Genomic DNA, 18,038 nt, shown 5'->3' on the forward strand with positions numbered 1-18,038 from the left:
ATTAAAATTATTTTAAATATATAATTTATAATTTTTTTAAATTATTGAATTAAAATATATCTGTATCTTAATTCAAGAATTAAGTAACTTATTTACTTTAATTTTTTTCGGAAAAAAAAAAACTGATAAAGATTTCTTACGTGATTTTAGAAATTTGTCACCACTACAGCTAACAGTAGTTTCTCCTATATATATATATATATATATATGTAACTTTAAAAAAATGTTAAAGTAATAGATGTGAAAATCTAGCCTTTCCAGCGTAGGTGCCAGCTGCAGCTGCACGTGTGGTGTGGTATGGCTCTTTATTATAATATTATATAATATAAACAATTCTGTATTTTTGTTTCTTCAATGCGTAGATGGGTACATGGGAGTCTCTGCCTGATTTTGACGTGAGGAGATTGGTTTGTTCTGACCATTTCTCAAAGGCCAAATTGTAAAACCAAGTAACCAATCAACAATAACAATAACAGTAGTTTGATTTTCTATTTGGCCTTCAAAAGTTAGCTTAGCTTATGTTTAATTTGCAGCTGTCAAAACCCTTTTCGTGTCTCAGGCTCTCGATTTCTTGGTAGCCAAGTAGATAGCTTAATTGCCTTGAATTTTGCCGTCAGGTCTCCAAGTTACAAGGAGTCTCCAGCTTTCTTCCAATCTGTTTTTTATTAACAATTTTTTTATTATATATTTTTGTTTGTGAATTCCTATCCTCGAGGAAGGGTTTTTTTTTTTTTTTAAATGTTACATTAAGTTAGCATCATCAGTAGAATGTTTATATTCTTTTTCTTCATTTTTAAGTTAGTTCTAGAAAAGTTCTATGTATTGTATTTAAAAACAATTATTTTAATTAATTCTAACTGGCAGCCCCATGGGGAGAGCTAAAGGCTTCATATGCTTCTTAATTTTTTATGTATAGTGGTGGCAATAATAAGTTTTTGAGATTATATTTAATATTACATTGCACCGGGCCATAATCTTCCCAGTAGATTCTAAGTACTTGGTCTTAACATATTTACATGAAGAAACGAATAAGAAAATCGTCACTCTATCACCCTATGAGAGCTTGAAGAGTCAGGTAGATCTGCGTGCAAAGGTCAGCATATGTTCATAGCAAAACCGAAATCCAGGAGAGAGCTGAGAGAGCGAGAAGTGGTTGAATGTACGCTTGACGCAGCCACATTTCAAAATGTGCAGTTGATCTTTGCAGGGACACATGTTTGCTTTTCCGCTAGACTGTTGGAATAATTTCTGTTGGTCATAGGATTGAGCACGTCGACAAAATCGAGTTTCAAGCAGCTGTCCTGTCACAGCTTATAGTTTCCTAGTAAATTGTGGTGAAGTGCATTGCCTGGTAATGCTGGTGTTGAACTTGGAAATGATGACAATTTCAATAATAACCAAGTATGCATTAATTATGATGTCAGTAAGAGCTAGGGGGTTAATGATCTCATTCTCATAATCACCGGTTTGAAATTTTTAGTCAAAATTTTTGTTTGCATGAACAAAATCTGAAAGCACCCATGTTTCGATGCCATCAGTTTATGGCATGCATCCAGGGGGCTACTGCTTCATGAGTAGAAGAAAAAATGGATTTGCCAGCCGGTTTTTTATTTGGCCACATGCATGTTCTGCCTCACTGGCATAGCTATACGTATATGTATATATTATAGTTTCAATGTCCTATTGGTGAATGGGAATGAAAATCATATTACAATCTTTGAAACCCATTAAACTGGTGAAATCTATGTTTGATGGTTTTCAACTAGAATTCAGTAGTTTCATTGACATGGCCTGCGAAAATTTGAGCATATGGCCTCGTCGCAATGATTCGCGGAGCTTAGAGGAAACTGTAGACAGTTGTAGTGGCAGGAAATTGGATATAGATGAGGCAGGACTTTGATCAGCTTGATGAACCATATAGTTTGATATTATCCAACAACTTAGGGCAATTGAATGCATAAAAAAACATATCCGAGCCAATGAGGCCTTGGGTTAATGGTAAGAAAAAGATCATAAAATCCAAAGATCCTAAGATTAATATGTGTGTGAATTTGATTGTCTACTGGGACAAAGACAAATAATTCATGAAGGAGGGCGAAAATAATGAATAACTAATATTTAATTTGCTTGTTGTAATGGGGTTTTAAGAGTAAAATTTTTTATTTAAATAAGTTTTAATTTTTTAAAAATATTATCTATCAAAATCTTTTTGAAAACATTACATATGTTAATATCAATATAATTGTATTTCGTTAATCATAATTCTATCAAGAATAGATCAATAAATAAATATTAAAAAATTAAAAATTAAAAATTAAAAATAAAATAAAATAAAATAATATAGAGATTAGAGAAGAACCTGATGATAATCCTTTTTTTTTTTTTGGTAAAGAAGAGAAATCGGATTGCAAAAGGATAATTCATGCTCAAATCTCAATTATCTACTAATTTTTTTTTTTCAAAATATTTTGATTTTCTAGCACTATGGCCTTCTTAGACTAATTTTCTAGCACTATGGCCTTCTTAGACTAATTTTCTAGCACTAACCCTAATCCTAAATGATGAAAATTGCTTAACTTTATGTTTATAAAGTTTGTTGTTAACAACAAAAGTGGCATTATGGCCTATAGATTAAAAAGATGGATTAGGATTTTTTTTTTGCCACATATTGATTAGGAGTTTATAGGATTAAAAATTTAGATTGTTTGAATTTTTTTTGTATAAATAACTTAAGCCCATTTTAATTGATATAATTTTTTGGATTGAATTAAGTAAAATTAAGGGTAAATAGAATAACTAATTGTTAAAGCCATATTAAATAAAATTAAATTAGTATAAATATAATGATATAAAATTCACAGGAATCAAGTTCTAAATTAATGGGGCAAGTCATAATTTAAAATTGATGAGGGCCAAGTTCCTAAATTAATCCGAAGAAAAGTAATAGTCAAACAATAAAACCATATTAGCAAAATTTTTGGGGGTCATGGTAGGACAAAACTTATATCAAGTTTTTTAAGTGAAATATTTTTTTAAAAATGATTTAATAAAAATTTTAATAAAAAATACAAATTGATAGATTGATAGAGTTTAATATAAAAATCAATAATATATAAAAAATGATTAAAATATTATTTATAAATTTGTTCGATACTTATTTGATGGTAAAAATTTTATCAATATTTTTATTAAAAATATATATAAAAATTTATTATAATTTTTTTAAACTTTATACACCCAGATTTATATAACGAAAATTTTTGATCAATCAATTTTTATTTAATCCTTTTTTTAGAAAACTTCACAAATTTCACAAAAATTTCGTCTAAATTTATTCCCACAACCCATGCTTGCCCACCCTTGTCTTTCCTTTTGGTTCTCTAATTATGTACTTTTCCATTTTTTTTATCAATTATAAAACTTGCTTTTCAAAAGACAAAAAGTTTCTCAAAAAAAAAGAACACATATATTAAAGGAACTCTATTTTTAAAGAGCAATGGTGCTCAAGAATACAAAAAAAAAAAAAAAAAAATCATACTTAGCACGTATTTTATTTTCTCCATTAATTTTATGCTTCACACACTTACCAGGCAACCAAAAAATATTTCTAATTTTGTAGCACTAGTGTGGCGCAACATTCAATTTGCACCATCATACAAAGTAAAAGTATACACTAACATTATTAATATTTGCTAAAGATAAATTATTAGTGCAGAAAAACCATTCATCATTGATAAAAAAAAAAAAAAAAAAAACCCTTAAAACCAAGGTCAACTCTTAAAAAGGGTTGAATAAATAAGGAGCAAGAGATGAGTGATAATAATAGAGTTACATGCCGATTGATTAATTTATTAAGCAGCATTTTATAATAAGTGAAAAATAGCACTTATCTCTAAATTTTCTTTACTTAAGTTCCTTGAATTAGTATTCATTAAGTTAAGAATTTAAATTTCAACACTTACGATATATATATATATATATTATGACCTTCTTTTCAAAAAAATAATAAAAACATGAAAATTTAATTCTTCTATATTGTCAATTCATCAAGTGAATTTCTCTTCTATAACTATGCAAAGAGACGTTGAGAATCTTTAATATGAATCACAAACTTAATTTCTTGATTGGTGACTGATCAGCAATGTTAAGATAGGGTGAAGAAAATATTTTTTTCTAAGCATGTTTGTAAGTCAAAAATTCCATTCAAGTAATAGTTCTTGGATTAGGGCAAAAAATATAATTAAATTGTGAGTGATGCTAGGGACATCACAACAAATCTTTTCTATTAATTGTTGTCTCAGCAATCCAAACAATGTGAAAATTGAACTATTATCCATCAAATTCGTAGTAGTGAAAAATTAATAGAAAAAAAATGTTGTAGTAGTGAGAGTTTATGCAACATTATCATCAAATTGGGGTCTAATTAGCTGGTTGGATGAGGGTAAATATATTAATATTTGAACGACCTCGAGCAGGGACACTTTGGGTTATTTCTTTTTGGTTTTTTTTTAAAAAAACTTTGCTGGTGTTCTGTCAGTGCCCAAGGGAATTGGTAGCTAGGATTAAGGTTTCTTTTATTTTGATTCTTCTTTTACTTATCCTTCATGGGTGGCCACTTCCCCTTGTCTAACTGGAAACCTCAAATTGAAAGATCTAATAGAGCAGTCCACGAGTTTATTAATTATTCAAATAATTAATTTGTAAGAAAATATAAAAGTAAAGAAATTTGAAGGAATGATGTTTGATTAGGAAACAATTACTAGGAGAAGAGTTTGGTGATTAGTTTAAACAACCATGATAGAGAGGTGGGTCATCTTTTAAATATATACAATTATTTCTTTGGCATAAAGTAAATCATACTTTAACGATAAAAAAAAAAGAGTTGTAAATGTTTAATTAAATATGAATTAAATATATTTTATATAAATTTTTAAGAATAATTATATAAATTAATTTAATTAAATTTAAAATTTTATAAAACTATTTCTTTATAATATGAAAAGTTATTCATTAATTATAATTTTTATAAACTTGGAGTGTTGAGAATTCCCTTGAAAAGCATTGATTAAATTATGGTATTATAAAATTATATTAAAAAAATTAAGTAAAAATAATAATACTATTAGTAGTAGTAGAAGTTTGCATCATCCAATTCGTCATGGTGCACAGATTTGAGGGAAAGTTAGATGATGAAATTAACAAAAAAAAAACAAAAAAACAAAAGAAAACTTCTTAATTCGATCTTCTCTTTCTCTACCCCTTTTTCCTTTTGTAAACGTGTGCTTTCCACTTTCTTGTTTTTTTTTTTCGTTGAAGCTCTCTCCCTTACAGGGTGACATGCAATTGTTAAGTATCATGATTTTTTAAGCCTTCGATGCCACGTGGGTTTTACGTTGACACCATGTGCTTCAAAGCAATTAGGGTTTTAATGGAGGTTTTATAACTATGCTTTGCTTTGCTTGTTGTTATTGTGACTGATGGAGAGCAGTATTAACAGTCACTCCGTCCCATCATACTAATTATCATGTATTGGTTCTCGTGAAATTAAAAAAAATAATTTTAATATATTTAATATTAAAATTTTAAATCTTTTTTATAAGATTAAATGCCAAAAAATAAAATAAAAAATAAAAAAGTAAGAGTTTAGATATTCCAAAAAGAAAATAGAATATATTTTTGAGATATCTCAAAAAAATATTAACAAAGAAAATGAGATAAAGAGAATAATATTAAGCTTATTTTATCGGTTGTGATCCGCATCATGTTTTCGGGTTTTTATGAAGAAAAGATAGAGAAAATAGGCATACAATGTTCTTTACACGTTTACGGAGAGAAAGTTGATTCAATTAATCTTTGAATCTGAAAAAAGGAATATTTTTGGATTACTTGCTTAAAATGATCTGAAAATAAATCTGATTAAAATTATGTTCATCATAATATTGGGATGAGAATTCAATTCAACGAGTTTTCATATTAAGAATTTTTGAAATCTTAAGGGTTATTTTGAAGGAAGAACACCATAACGGTAAAAATTGAGAATTTTAATGTTAAAGGAGGAGCTTTTTCATGTGGGAATTAGAGTGTACTAATTGGTCGGTGGAGTCTTCGGCACCGACATGATTTGTTTTTTTGGTACTATACTGTAGGATACATGTAGAATTTCCAGAATCGAAAAATTACTTTCAATGTTCAAAGATTAATATTTTATATATATATATCCATGCTGCTGAGACAGGTATTTCTTGCATAGATTTTATGAAAGAAAAATGCAATTACCATAATGATTTCGATCATTGAAAATTAAGAGAAAAATTAAATATGATGATTCATATATTTATATCATAAAAAATATTAAAATTCATATATTAATATCATATTTTATATGAAAATTATTTATTAGAATTTTTGTCAATATAAAAATATAAAATATATATTTTTATTTTATTAAATTTAGATATAATTATTACTAAAATTTTAAATTTTATTATTTTTATGTCTTATATTTATATCGTATTCATATAATATCATCATATCATATTTTAAACTGTTAAATCTAAAAAAATGACTATACAAAAGAAAACAAAAGGAAAATTTTTTTTTTATGTTTGAAATTTTGGGTTTAAAGTTTTAGTTTACGACAAATTTCATGTTAAATTTACAGGTGTAAAACTCAAATTATTTTACTACTTTCAATTAATTCATATAAATATTTTTAAAAATTATTATTTAATAAATTTAAAATTTAAATTTAAATACATACCATCTTTTTTAACTATCTTAAATTATTGTCTCCTTAAAACTCAATTTTTTTGACAAAATCCTGAGATAAACCTAAGTGGGACTTTTGTGTTGGTGTCCAGTTGCTCTTTCAATTCTCAATGAGAATTGAGTAGTCAGAAAAAAAATCCTAAACATGTCATCCTCCATACATCCAACCTTGATAAATTTATGGCCCATATTCATTCTATGGAAAAAATGAAATTTTACATAACTTTTTTTGAATAAAATACCCAAAAAAAAAAGAAAAAGAAATTAATCCTGCCGGGGGGTTATGTAATTTCATAAATTTTAATTTGGCCAGCTGCTTTTTTGTATATAAACACAAATTAGCTTTAATGAGATTAATTTTTGTTTTGCAATAAAGAATAAACTAATAAGACGCGAAAATTATATATTTTACTTTAATTTAAATTTCATATTTTATTTTATAAATTTTTAAAAAATCTCACATTTTATAAGTGTGAGTTTTGCTATATATATTTAGAAAAATAGTGGTACTAATAATTGTAACAAATTTTTTTTTATTTTAGATTATGATTAGGACTATAATTCTGTTTTATCACTGCAACTAATCAAATTAATTATAGATCAATAAAACATAACAAAATGCAGTATTGAAATGACTAATTTTTTTTAATTTGATTTCAATTAATTGATCATCAAATGCATCGATTTAACAAAACATTTAATTGCAACAATTCCCAACTAATTAGCCAAATTAAAGCTTTCAAAAGTACTTTCTGGTGTACTTAATAAAACCAAAAATTAAGATTAGAGCAAAGTTGACTAGCTAATTACTTAACTGATCACTCTGTTAATGTATGTAATTTATTAAAGATTTATATTTAATTAATTATCAGTGTATAAATTTTATATAGATAATACAATTAAGATGAATCATATCGAGTAAATTTTTTTTTTCTGTTAGATTTTTAAATCACTTCAAGTCTTCAACCGACCATAGAACCATGTCCTCTGCATTTTGAATCAGAAAGGCTCTTCGATATCTGCAGACAAGAAGGGAAAAAAAATGGAGTCAAAATAATGGCTGCCAAAACCCAAAAGACGAAAAGCTAATAATATGTAACTATGTTTGAAACTGAATGAACAACATTATTCAAACTTAATTGTAGATAAAAAAGAAAATATGCACTAAAAAGAATTGGGAACAGCCGAAACAGGCAAATTCTGTGTGCACTGTAAATATTTATAATCCAGAATGAAGAAGTGAAAACTTCACAGATAAAAATGAAGGATGAAGGAAAGAAGGAAAGGGAAACCAGCAGAGCTCAAATTCTATAGCTACATGCTAAAAAGCTACAAGCTGGTTCCTTGAAACCTATAATAAGGGGGAAAATCCCTATGTCTAACCTAAAATTAAATTTCCAGGAGAATCCAGGAATCTGTAATCTGAACCATCCCTCTGGTAAAGATCTCCCTGTGCGGTTGTAAAAACCTGTTTTTTTTTTTTTTTCTTAACTTAATTTACGTGTAATTAATCTTGATTGAGCAAGGCCTTGGCGTCTATAAACGTTCCATGAAAGCCGTATGGGACCCTGGAAGGTAATTTAATTGAAGCTTCGAGCTGTAAATTCATGGCGTTTACAATTTGAAGCTCTGATTTCCAAGTTTTCTCGTCGTGCACAAATGAAAGAATATAGCCATCATCTTCAGCTGATTCACAATTGTCGTCTCCAGGCAAGAAAAACGGCTCCCCACCATATCTTTTATCACCATAAATGTGTTTTTTTACCTCCCCAGTAAAAAGATCAACCTTGGCGAAGCCCGACACTTTCGGCCATGGTTCAGCAATGGCAAGATAAGCGTACCTTGTCTTCCTTCCAAGCAGGTTTCGGTTAACCATCCCAGCTTCCAAGTTCACTTGCTCCGATTCTGAGATTATTGGGCGGCGCGTGGACTCACCTGTCTTCAAATTAAGCCTAATTTCGGACAATACACTCTTTAAACTCTCGTCACATTCGTTGAAAATAGAGTCGGGAGGTGTCATGCAAGAACCAATCACCACAACTTCATCCGATTCCGGCTCTTCCCAAGCGTTCCATAGGTGAAAACAGAAAGTGTCAGGCGACTCAACCCAAATAATATCCTTAGAATCACTTGGATTTTTAGAAAGAATCCCAAAACGAGACTTCTTGTTCTTGTCATAAATCACAGGAGACCCACCGGTAATCATTTCTTGCAGCTTGAACACTACTTGCTGATCAGGGATCACCACGAAATTCTTGGTGATCGCGAAATCATGCATCATAGTTGGCACGGACAGAGGAATCTCGACATCTGGTGATTTTTTACCGTCAGGGAAAAACCTGAAGTACTTTAAGTAAGGCTTTTGGACAACATCGTAACTCAAGGCAAAGAGTTCCTTGGAAAAAGGATCAATTTTGGGATGTGCAATCATTGAGGATTTAAGTTGATCATCAAAACTGTATCTTCCAACTGTTTCCAAATCACCCGAGGAAGTGATGCGCACGTGGTAAGGAAGATCATCTTCGGACATCGCTAGAAGTCGGTTATTGAAATAGACTAAGCCAGCGTTAGCTACTCCAGTGCCTTTTTTGTGATCGACAAGGCCAAAAAGCCCTCTCGCATAAAAAAGTAAAAGCCTGGCAATCCCTGAGTGGCCATGAAGTTCACCAATTGCCTTAGGGAAAACAGGGCGGCCCAATTCTTTTTCTTGTAAAAATCTTTGCGTTTCAGTAAAACGACAAGCGTAGCTGGCGTCCCCATTATCAATGGTAACGGCATGTACCATGCCGTCACCGTCAAAGAAGTGGTGGCCAGCAACAGGCTCGAATGAAGGGTTGGCGCCGTTCCGGAGATAAACACCGTTGATGCAAGAAGGTATGGTGCCAGTGATGGGAAGAGATTGCTTGACGGGTTGTTCAGGGACGGGAGCAAAGTTTCCGGAGATTTGCACACGTGGGTCAGCGGTTTTAGGAAGTGGGTGTTGACGCTCGTGTGAGACCAACGCCCTTTCAGCCAGGTCAAAGGCCATGGCTGCAGCTCTTTGGAGGAGGTTCCAGTGTGGCTGTTGTTGGGGCTGGTGGTGGGTTTTGGGTTTTACATTTACAGAGGTGTCTTCTCTTGGGATTAAAGGGCTTTGGACTGGTTGTTTTGGGAAATGGGGAACCGAGGGAGAGTGCAAAACTGACTGAATAATGTTGGCATTGTTGCTTCCCCTAAGACTAGTTCTGTTGGGCTGCCGTTTCTTCCAGGATATGGATGTTGGAGAGAAGCCCAAATCCATTGTCCTGGAGGAGAAGGAGGAAAGAGGATGGGAAATCTGGGCTTTGGCCCAATTACCTGTGGAAGAAGCCATGGCTTTTAAGGGAAGTAGGTGTTTTTCTGGTTCCGGGTGTGCTCAAATTGAGGGCAAGAGATAAAAGTGTATGGCGCCTGATCCCCAAAGAAATGAAAGTGAGAGGAGGTGGGAGAGAGAGCGAGAGCTTTGAAGAGAAAGGAAGAGAAAAATGGAGGTATAAATAGAGTTTGGGGTGCTGAAAGAGAAGGGAATTTGGTTGTGTAGCGGTCCACCTCAGACATCAAAGGGAAAACCACATGCTGCATTTGTTCAATGGGCACTCGGTGATTATCAATTGCAAACTTTTTGTAGACTTTATAGCAGTAAAGGAGAGTCTTAACTCTCAACTCGCAAAGAAAAAAAAAATCATATTAAAAAATACGATACGATTCGAAATATTATTTATTTTAATTTATAATTTTATTTTATAAAATTTTTTTTATAAATTGATATAAGTCATAATATTTGACAATAAAATCGACTCTGAAGATATTAACAATGTGACGTCGAAAAAAATAGAATGATGTATGCAACAATAATCAACCTGTGAGGCAAAATAAAAAACCTGCGAGGCCATTCATCAAAAATTCGCTTGAAAGATGGTTAGGTTTCAGCATAATTGGAGGGCAGAGGGTCCCTTGAATAGGGACCAATGAGAGGGACATTTAGAGTCAGAGACACTTGTTCCCAAATCCCACGGAAACGCAGATAGTGAAGAATCAAATCACTCTACTGTTGAAACAAGCAAACCCCTACTTTTTTTAAAAGAGAAAATCTAGTTTAATTAGTTGCTTATTAGGCCTTTCATTTCCTTTTTGTTCTTACAAAATATGTCATAAATATTTTATAAAATTATAATAAAATATTTGATATAATAATTAAAATTTTTAAAATTTTTAATATAATATTTAAATTAAAAATCATTAATTAATATAATATTTATATTTAATATTATTAAATATTTGTATTTAATATTATTAATAATATTAAATATAAATATTATATTAATTAATAAATTTATAATTTAAATATTATGTTAAATATTTTATTATAATTCAAAAACTATTCAAACCATTCACCTTATAAAATTTATCTTCCCCTTTTTAGAGATCTCATCTACCGACTTGACCCACACAATCTTTTTTGTCTCATTCCTTTCCAACCACGAAATCTAGGCATATCAGTAATCCCATAATCCCATAGTACCTCACCATCTTTTAAATATATATATATATATATATATATATATATATATATATATACAAAGAAAAGTTAACTTACAAAATGAAAATTTAAAAAAAAAATTGCATATTTTTTTAATTAATAATTTTAATATATTTTAAGGATGAGATTAAATTTTTTATTTATTTATTTATTTTTTGAATATATTAAAATTAATAGTTAAAAAATATATAATTTTTTTAAATTTTATATTGTATAAATTGATTATATATATATATATATATATACTCATATTTTCCTCGTGATACATAACATTTACCCAGCAATCATTAATGAAAATTTAATGCCCCTGCCCATTCTTCTCTAATCCACATCCGATCACTCCTCCCTTTGTCTCCGGCCGCCACTTTCCATGCATTAAATTATTGTAACCCTCGTGATATTTTTTGTCTCTCTTCCCTGCTATAACTTTTTCAGCCGGGGATTAATCAGGTCTATATTAATTAATAATAATATCATTGTCATGCATCTTTAGGTGAATTTGTCACGAATTTAGTTTTCTTCGTTTCTTTTCTTATTTAATTTTATCCACCTGAAAGAAAAACAGTAGTTATATAATTCTTTTATATATATAAACATTTGTCGACTACTCTTTGATTAAATAATAAGAGATAGTCTTTTTTTTTCATATGTAAATCACTTCTATCATATTAGAACTTGAATTTGAAATTTTTAGATTAAAATTTTAAATTTTGATTATAAAAAATTTTTCTTTGAATGTTGAAAAAAAAATCATTATTTGGCAAAAGTTTGTCGAAAATTTGTTGCGAGATTTTCTTGTGGATTTTTTTGCTTGGTACGTAGAAGTTGAGAATTATATATTTTTTTCCACAGAATTGTAATTTTCTTATGTATGTATGATTTTGGAATATTTTTTGGAATTAAAACGCTCTTAATAACATAATCATTGGTATTATTACATAATGAAAATGTGTAATTTAAGTATTTAATTAGAAGAATACGATGAATTTTAAACCCTATTAAACCTAATATGCATATACTTCCAAATCTTTATTCGGTTCCTTTTTTCTCAAATTGCAATCCTTTTGTCACGTAACCATACTTTAATAGAAGTCGCTCAAATTTTGTGGGTCTGGCAGTATAGGAGGCTGAATAGGGACTGTACGTTTTCATTTTCCACGTCTCGTTGGAAAGATGGCATTAAGCTTTCTATCTTCTTCTTCGCCTTATTTAACCTCTAACATCTTCAATTCTAACTATTAGATAAAATCGGTCCTTAAAAGACAAAAACAAACCAACTATTAAGGGCTTTGTACTGGTATTAGAGTACAATTTGGGTCCTTCCATAGACCTATAAGACGAACATTGGGGGAAGGGGGCAATTTTCATTAATGTGATGTTTCATATCATGAGGATGTTAAAATCATTCGAATTTACCAAACTGAAATATTAAAATTGAGACAAATATCAAGCGACAATTTTTTAAGCCATCAATATCTTGTGCATTCAATATTATAATAAATCTTATATCGAATATTTTTAATAACATCTGCTTTGACAATAACATTTCGATCTTTAGCCATGAACAAAATGGGATTGTTACCTTAAATCTCTGCTCTTGGTACCAGTTGTAGTATTTTGCTATAGTACTGATTTGGCACAATATTTCCCTCTCCTAATGCTACAATAACACTAATATCACTCTTTTATTTATATGAACAAATAACAAATACAATAGGTGTATTTTCACCAAGCTAACTGAGTTGGGGTCCCCCATCTAATCATTTTCTATGCGAGGAAAAAAAATCATCCGATGTTGCAAAATTGTAGCACTCAAGCTGAAAGATGATGGCATTAATTATTGGCAGTGATGGAATAAGGATGGCGATCGAAGATGGCTAATGGTACTATATATATATATCCCATTGGAGTTTAGTGTATAGCCTGTCTTAGTTTTTGGATACGGTCCTATACAAAGATTCAATTTTAGATCCTGTCGAAGGGCCACATCAGATAAAGAAGGATGAAAATGATGCCTAATGAGGCATCCTTTTCTTCAAACTTTCTATTGAAATGTAAGCCACAGATATTGGAACTCAAAATCAAGTGGGGAAAGATTGGTTTCTCTCTCTCTCTCTCTCTTTCCTTTTGTTGTTTCTTGATGAAAAGTTAATGAAATGAGCTGAAGTATCAAGAAATTTAAAGAAAATTTTGGTTTGTTTTATTTTTGTAGTTTGTTCCTTTTATTGTCCCTTCAATTAATTAATTAATTAATTACTTCTCTCTATTGGGGAGCAAGTGAAAGTTAGTTGCCTTAATTATAATTAAACAGCATTGTACATGTTTTCAGATTGTCATGTTTCGGTATAGCAGATCTCTTACATGAAGATTTTACCCTTGGAACATCCTTGGCTTATGTAAGAGATAGGATTATTAGAGGCAAAAATGTTGACAGCCAACAGCTAGATAGGTTATAGTGCAGCAGAGAAGTTAGCCTTTCGTTGTTTTGCCTTTTTCTTGGAGCAATCTCATGTCATTTCATGCAAGTTGTTGTCAATTTGTCAGGCAGGCACACCATGTTCAGGTCATTCCAAAACCAAGTCCATCATATATGGTTACCTGCTTGAAAGACTTTTCCCAGGGGAAGGGTAATGGGGCCGCCGTGCCATTAGGTAGCAAGGCTCAATGACAGCTTGCTATTGGGTGGCATCGCTCGATCTACACCAAGTTCGAGCAACTTGCAAAACTTGCTACATATTTATGAATAAAATTTGATTAATTCTTAGTCACTAGGGATTTCATTTTGTACAGAAGCTTCTACTTTTGTTGAAGCATTTCAAATTAAAGATCAGAGAGGAAGGACGTCGACTATCTATTTCTGCCTTCGAATCGACTTCCTTGAAAATTATTGGGCGCAACTTGTAAAAAGAAGTGACATTTCACTGATCAGTGAGGCATTCTCACGACTCACTTTATTTGCTTTCTGACACTGACAATGCACCAAGTGGCTTCCTAATATGGGGACAGTTGTACCATCTCGTGAAATGACACTTGGAGTGCTCAATAATGCATGGCTCATGATTTGAGTTGTATGTCTTTCTGCACCACTGATATTAATCACCAAAATGAAAGAACAAATTATGGATATCTAATGTTGATAAAATATTGCTTCACAGTTCTCATATAAGAAGAAAAATATCAGGGACAAGAAACGTCTTTTCTTTTGACATTATTCCAAAAGTTTTTGTTATAGCAAAGCAATGATACTTTTCAATGTTGGATTTTGGTTAGCACTAGCCTTAGATGAGTCCCTTTGATATTTCTTAAAAAAAAAACAAATCCCGATGCACAGAATTATTTGCTTTACGAGGGTTGGAATGAGAGTTCATAATATGCGACATTTTTTTTACATTTTTTCAAAGAAACAATTTCCAAGACTCCCTTTGATATTTCTTATTAAAATTAATATCTGTTGAGAGTGGATTATTTATTGCCCATAATCGATGAAAGCTCAGGATGGCGAATGTTATTGGTACACGACGAGTGTGTGGAGTTTCAATGTTTGTTTAAATCCCATATATAAAACATGACCGTGTTGGCCAATTTTATTGCCAGGAACTCGGTTTCTGCTTTAATTTTGCTGATTTAATCATCGATCGGCAGCTAGGGCATAATCAAAAGAGCACATTAATTTATTATAGTAAGGATTAGTTGATGCCATAATGACACCATTTGTTTAAAATTAGTAGTATCTATAATAGCTAAAGTTGGTCATTAACATTGGTGGAAAGTTTGGAGGAGTAAAGTTATGTATAAATATGACTTTATAGCTCCAATAAAACATGAGAATTAGGTTCTTTGATGAATGCTTTTGAGCTTCTAAGTCAGTTCTAGTCATCCATAATGTTCCATTGATAGATATAAATCAAAGGTTTATTGCTAATATGAGAAACTAGCTAGTTAGATTCCGAGATCCTTGAGTGCATAGATATATAAATGAGGATAAATTTATGTAATTCAAATTGCTCGTGCTAATAATTTGTTAATGAAATATTAAATTTTTAATTTCAATAATTAAAATTCAATCTATCAAAGTTTCAAATACCAAAAAAAAAAAATAATTTCTCAAACTAGCTAATGGCTAGGTCACATGCCTTAGTACTAATTTGGTAGCCATTAGTCCTAAAATTGAAGTTGGGTGCATGCCATAATTTTCTGTCTGCTGCAAGCACATGAAAATGTCGAAATTTTAATGTTTTTTTTTTTTTTTTATAGAGGATGGTGGATACAAAATTAACTTTATGAATGCAAAAAATAAAAAAAATGTTCAAACAAAAAAATCTTTATCATTAATGAAAATATCTGAATTATGTATAGAGTATATATCAGTGTATAACTAAAAAGTTTTATATTTTTTTTAATCATTGATTTTAATAAATTGAAGGGATTAGAGAAACAAACAAAAAAGAGAAAAGATGTGCTTAGTTTTATCTCTCGAATATATTGAAATTAATTATTAAAAAAATATAAAAAGATTTTTTTTTATATAAACAAATTAAGGAATTCTACTACATCATAGATAATACTAATTATTGACCTTAATTAGATTAGTTTGATTAATATTATTATTTCTTTCTTTTCTCCAAATGGTGTGGCAGGTAAGATTAAGCAAATCAAAATGTAGGTAAATGGTAATTTGAAATTGACTAATTGTTCTTAATCCATTTCTCACTCCATATATATATGGTTTAATTATTAAAATTTTCAAAAGTTCCTATGCTCACTAGTGTATAATGTATGGGAATTGGGATGCAAATCATGCGGTCCTCCCTTTTTTTGTCCATTTCTTTATTCAAAACTTTATGGTATATAAATATAAAATTATAATAATAATATAATATATATGGTAACCTAAAAGAAAGAAGAAAAACCAGTTTAATAATTAAACGATTCCACAACCCATCTGATTGACCAGAAATAAACTACCAACTGCCATACCCACCAATTCTATATCATCCATTTTACAAGCTCTCAAATGCCATAAAATTAATTATCTTGTTCTTCTATGTTAGACAAATGGCTTAATTAACTAATTAATTAAAGATGGGCTCTTTGATTTTTTTTTTTTAAAGAAAAGAAACTGAGATAGAAAGAGGGAATAAATTCTAAAAGTGGGTGAGAGGGGTCCTCCATTTTCTCGTTATTTCTTGGTAGCCTCTTGCTTTTTATGTGCAATTGTGCATGCACTGGTACAAAGAGGGTCAAACTTTTATAGAAAATTATGGATCAAGGGAATTATATATGTGAAAAGAAAACCATGAATTAGGTATAAAAGTGTTGTTTTTAACATGGGAAAAATGAAAAGCCAAGCCAATATTATTTGAAGACATGAATATAGTCAAAGGTAGGTTGAGAAAAAGAAAGAGATCCATCATGGGATTTGAGTTTGGTAGCACATGGTCTACATAGAATAAGGGGGAGAATGTGAGGTGGTTGGATTCTTCATCTCCAAGCATAGCAACTCCCACTAATGGACAGTACTCAAAACAAAAACAAAAAAAAAAAAAAAAAAACCAAATACTTAATTAGTTTTTCATGATTTAGGGTGAATCTAATGTCAGGATATATGTGTTCGAAAGAACCACGCAATATTGGAACTAAGAGTTTTGGACGTTATTCCTTAAAATTTGTTATGTTCCATGTTTCTTCAAATTCTGCTTTTTTGGTTAAGTATCCAAGAGAGATTTGATTGTCGATCGACCTGGTACATGAACCAGAACATTTGGTCGTCTATATAGTTCTAATTGCAATGGGAAATATATCTTAGACCAGTGATGATTTGCCTTTTTATATATAAAACGGATCATCCTCCAATATTTGAAGAAGTAGCTAGGTCAGTGGAAAGTAGATATATCATATATGTTAATTTTTTTTTTGCTAATTCAAAAAACTTTTATTAGGGAATTAAAGCATGGTATAATGCCATGATACACCAGAATGTAAGTCATCACCATCATAACCAATTAAAGACAATCAGAACCAGATAGACATAAAAAAAAAATTCCCATACCCGTACAAAAGTTGACCTCCTACCATGAGGCAATAAACACTTCTTTTTTATATGCTTCTTTAATAGCCCAAGCTTCTGCCATGCCATAATCATTGAAATCTGCAGTTTTTGAAGTTTATTTCCCTGTTTATATCATATGACTGAAAAATTCCTTGAAAAGCATATTTTGAATGCAATGTAACCCAGAGAAACCCCAATGTGATGAAAAGCTGCTATAATCTCCAACTAAATACGTTGTGATTAAAACTATGTAAATTTGTCAAACATCCTCATTAATAGCCCTTCATAACTTCGAAGAAACTCCTCAATAATTACCAAAATTAATTCTCATAACGTTATAAAAGGGGCAAGTATTAACGTTGCATGTACCCCGTGCTGCCATGCATCAAAACCTGGCATAATTTTCAGGAGAAAATTATGTGATAGTTTTATGCTCTTTCTCCGTAGAAAAAGAATGCCTATATATCGACATTGCCATGTTATTAGATTCATCCAAACTCATGACGAGAGCCTACCTGCAGGAACAGCCAAGTTGCACCCCTGCAGGTAGATCAAATCCACGTTAAAAGAGCTTACATGCCAGCATTCCTTAGCCACCAGACATTCAAAAACGACTGAAAGTTCAACTAAAAACTTTTCTGCCCTTTGTCACAACTCATAGGT

At 30.6% G+C, this 18,038-nt stretch overlaps 1 pseudogene across 1 annotated transcript; it reads right to left on the minus strand.

Annotated features, from left to right (window-relative positions):
* Positions 1–7,625: 7,625 nt before the first annotated feature.
* LOC111278627 (9-cis-epoxycarotenoid dioxygenase NCED2, chloroplastic pseudogene) lies at positions 7,626–10,378 on the minus strand (annotated as a pseudogene). The gene has a single exon (XR_016344105.1). The product of XR_016344105.1 is annotated as a 9-cis-epoxycarotenoid dioxygenase NCED2, chloroplastic pseudogene (transcript).
* Positions 10,379–18,038: the final 7,660 nt, after the last annotated feature.

This window comes from Durio zibethinus, chromosome 8, assembly GCF_047325235.1.
Source record: "Durio zibethinus cultivar Kanyao isolate XHJ-2024 chromosome 8, ASM4732523v1, whole genome shotgun sequence".
Classification (NCBI taxonomy): Eukaryota; Viridiplantae; Streptophyta; class Magnoliopsida; order Malvales; family Malvaceae; genus Durio; species Durio zibethinus.